Consider the following 4,708-nt stretch of genomic DNA (forward strand, 5'->3'; position numbering starts at 1 on the left):
TACAAAAACCTGTGGAAAAATCAATCCAGAAAACTCCTTCATATTAGCACAGTAGATTGTGCATTATTTTGTACTTTTCTTAGAGTCCAGCATACTAACTAACTACTAATAAACTGCTTTCAAGTATACGACTTAAATTGTAATCGTTCAAAAATGTGTACGTTTTCGAAAATTCAATGGATTTAAAAAGTCATTTATATTTTAATATTATATTAAGCATTTATATTGCTACGAACAAATCTAAATTAACATATATAAAATATATATATATATATATGTTTTTGCTGAGATTTGACACAATTTTGCATCGTGATTACGTAATCACAACATCATTTAGCAACAAATCAACCTTCCTTTAGCAACTTCCCCTGAAAACTAGAACATCTGTAATGACAACTTTTACAAACAATATCAAATATTTTAATGAAAGTAGAATCTGTTACATATGATCTACAAATCAGCATATACAGAATGTAAACCATAAATGCCTTAATTTGTTTTGTTTCATTAATTTGTAGCTAGTTTGAGATATTTTAGGCCATTAACTCTCACTATGACTGAGCTGATTGAGACGCAACCAGAGATTTAGTTTGCATTTATTTTTCTTTCTGTTAATTATTCTCATCTTGAACAGGACAAAGTGTTCAAACACAGAAAAACTCCTGCTGAAGCTGAGACACACGTGACTCACGGTTATAAAGATGGAGTTTATTAAAGAGGAGAGTGAAGACGTGAAGATTGAAGAAGCTTTCAGAGTCAAACATGAAGATACTGAGACACACACAGGTTGGTTTTCATTCTCAAAGCTGAACTATCTCATTTGATCCTTATTAAAATATCCAGCTCTACAGAAATTAATGCTATTTTTCAAGAATGTCATATGAGTGTCTCAGGCATCCCACCCTGCAAAACCTCGATTCAGGGAGGTATCACAAGCAACAAATCATGAAATGTAGTTGAATATGTGTTCAGCTTTGTCATCATTGCAAACTGGCATGTCTACAAAATTTAATAATAAATTTTTTGTCACATAAGGGCCTTTCGCACCGCTTTAGTTCCAGAACTAAATGTACGGTACTAAAGTACTGGGACGATTTTGCGGGAACTATTTCCCAGTACCATTTAAAGGGTTGCATTCGCACGGACAGTGTGTACTAAGAAGTGACGTAAGCCGGTCGACAGTGACGTCATTTGTGCGCGGCGTTCAACAACAGAAACTTAGTTCTGGTACTATGAAAAGGTTCCCGCGGTGCAAAAGGCCCTATAGAAATGCATTTGAAAGTATTTTGAGCTAGAATGCAGAAAATTTATTAAATTCCGTCATCATTTCCTAACCCTCGTGTCGTTCCAAACCTGTATGACTTTCTTCTGTGGAACACAAAATAAGATATTTTGTAGAATGCTACCAAACCATTTTGGTTACCCTTGATTTCTACTGTAGGGATAAAAATGTCTTGAATTTCTCAAATCATCTTCTTTTATCTTCCACAGAAGAAAGAAATGTATACAGGTTTAGAATGACGTCATGGTGAGTAAATTATGACACTTTTTGGGTGAACTATCCCTTTAAGAAATGTAATATTTGTAATTATACAACAGTTCGTTCTGGTTCTCAAATCTGATTGGTTGAGAACCGTGAGGTATTGTACTGGTATCGCCACAGGAGCGCCCTTTCATTACTCTACTCTACATAATACAGTGAGCTTTTAATTAACTAATACAATAAGTTTTTAAAGGGGTCATATGATGCGATTTCAATTTTTCCTTTCTCTTTGGAGTGTTACAAGCTCTTGGTGCATAAAGAAGATCTGTAAAGTTGCAAAGACTAAAGTCTCAAATCCAAAGAGATATTCTTTATAAAAGTTAAGAGTCAACCACGCCTACCTAAAACAGCTCATTCTAACACGCCCCCACATGTCTACGTCACTATGTGGGAAGATTTGCATAACGCCGCCCAAATGTGCACGCAAAGAAAGAAGACGTAACTTTTATTCTCGCTGTAGTATTGTTGCTGCCTCCCCCTTTCTGCCCCTGAGAAAGGGGAAAACATTTAACCAGATTTAAAAAAAACACTGGGTGGATTTTTATCATTATAGGGTAGTTGTGTACACACACTGCCAACACACATTTCAGTTCGAATGTGTAAAAGTGCATGTAGCATCCTATGACCCCTTTAAATTTCACTCATTGACTTGAGTGCGCGTGTCCTGCTATAGCATTGCCAGGTACAAAGTACAAAATATATGTTTAAGGACAAGTGGAATTACTGAAAAAATACATCCAAATGTCCGGCCATGACATGAAAAAACTACTTTTCTACATCTCTCACAATGTGATGGAGGGCACATAAGTCTGAAGTAGTGAGTTTAGGTATGGGGTGCAGAGCCAGTGGTTGTTCTGTAGGCAAACATCAGTGCCTTCAATTTGACGTAACGGGCTATTGGCAACCAGTGCAAAGTGATGAATAGACATGTGATGTGCACTCTCTTTGGCTCATTAAAGACCACTCTCACTGCCGCATTCTGGATTAGTTGCAGAAGTTTGATTGTACTGGCTGGAAGACCTGTCCAGAGAGAATTACAATAGTCTAACCTGGATAGAACAAGAGCTTGAAAAAGTTATGTATAGGAAGGGTCTAATCTTCCTAATGTTGTATTAAGGCAACTCTGCAGAAGCGGGCAGTTTTAGCAATATGGTCTGTCAAATTCAACTGATAATCAATCACAACTCCAGGGTTCCTGGCTGTCTTGGAAGGATTTGTAGTGTATGGTTAAGTTGTGATAAAACATTGGGTTGGCCAAAATCTCAAGCAATTCTGTCTAGGCTGGGTTAAGTTGAAAGTGATAGCCCTTCAACCAGCAGGAAGCTATGGTCACATCAAGCTGGACTGAGAAGGTAGAGTTGAGTGTCATTAGCATAGCAATGATATGAAAAGCCATGTTTCTGAATGACAGGTCTTAGTGATGATGTGCAGATAGAGAAGATAAGAGGTCCAAGCACTTAGCCTTGAGGCACCCTAGTAGCTAGATGTTACGACTTAGCATACACTTGCACGCATATATTATGTAATGATGTCTAGTAGTTTAGAATAGTGCGTGTGCGCATTTAAAGTGCATTCTTTCACTGCAAGATTCAGTCTATTAAATTGCATTTAGAATGTAGGTTGTCGAAATTCTCTTCAGAGATATCATCATCATCAATGTTTGTGATAATGTAAGAAAAGTAGTTTCAATGTTTTTTTCCACTTGCTTGAGCAACTTAATATATAAATCTAAAAGTAAATGCAAAAGTAAAAAGCATTGAATAATGTGTTTCTTATATTTATTGTGTTTAAACATAAAAAATAATCATAATGCTGAGAAAGCATTTTAAGTAACAATGTTTGGATCTGAAATCAAAATAATGGATAAATGTTGTGTTTGTAGTAAACAGCCATGGATCAGTTGCAGACTCCTGTGTGAAAGTACAGCCCGTGCTGCTTCTGCACTGCTTACGTAGCCCACATGGACTGCATATTTTGAAAAAATTCTAAAAAATGCCCCTCTCCACCCCTCAAATAAAACAAAAAACCCCTCTCACAAGGGGGAGAAAAAAAAACTCTTCAAAAAATGAAATTCAGGCCCTGAATAAATGTTTAAAAATCTTGATTGGATCATCATTATAAATAATTCCACATGATAAAAAGAAGGCTTTAAAAAGATCGGTATATGTGATCGGTATCGGCAGATACTGCTTTCTGTGATCGGTATCGGCAGATACTGCTTTCTGTGATCAGTGATCGGCCTCAAAAATCCTGATCGGAGCACCCCTATTAAAAGAACAATATTCTTTTAATGTTTTAGACCAGGAATGTCAAGCTCACAGCCCTGCCGAGTTTAGTTCCTACTCTAACTGAACACACCTGAATCAAGGTCTTCATTACTGGAAAACTAAAGTAGATGTTGGTAAGCGATAGAGCAGGTAGGAACTAAACTCTGCAGGACTGTGACCCTCCACAAGCTGAGTTTGACCCCCCTGTTTTAAACATTAATGGCTAATTATGGCATAACTATGTTAACTTGTATTTGTCTTTTTTCATCCTAGACATGATGGGGCTGCAAGAGGAAAGTTTAGAACTGAATGACATACGAGATAAAAATCGGTATGAGACACATGATTTCATAACTGGACAAAAATCATTTAGTTGTTCACACACTGAAAAAACTTCTTCACAAAAAAGAGCTCAAAACACTGGATCTAGAGGTCATTTCACCTGCCAAGAGTGTGGACAGAGTTTCGATCAACAAGGAAACCTTAAAATCCATATGAGGATTCACACTGGAGAGAGGCCTTACACCTGTCAACAGTGTGGATATAGTTTCATTCAAAAAGGAAGCCTTACCAGGCACATGAGGATTCACACTGGAGAGAGGCCTTACAGCTGCAAACTGTGTGGAAATAGTTTCATTCGAAAAGGAGACCTTAAAAGCCACATGAGAATCCACAGTGGAGAGCACTCTTACACCTGCCCTCAATGTGGAAGGAGTTTTACACACAGACAAACTCTTAATGCCCACATAAGAATTCACACAGGAGAGAAGCCTTTTACCTGCCAACAGTGTGGAAAAAGTTTCTCTCAATATGGAAACCTTAAAGTCCACAAGAGGATTCACAATGGAGAGAAGCCTTTCGTTTGTCAACAGTGTGGAAAATGTTTCATTGAACATGG

Source organism: Sinocyclocheilus grahami, unplaced genomic scaffold (genome assembly GCF_001515645.1).
Source record: "Sinocyclocheilus grahami isolate Dianchi unplaced genomic scaffold, SAMN03320097.WGS_v1.1 scaffold1833.1, whole genome shotgun sequence".
Classification (NCBI taxonomy): domain Eukaryota; kingdom Metazoa; phylum Chordata; class Actinopteri; order Cypriniformes; family Cyprinidae; genus Sinocyclocheilus; species Sinocyclocheilus grahami.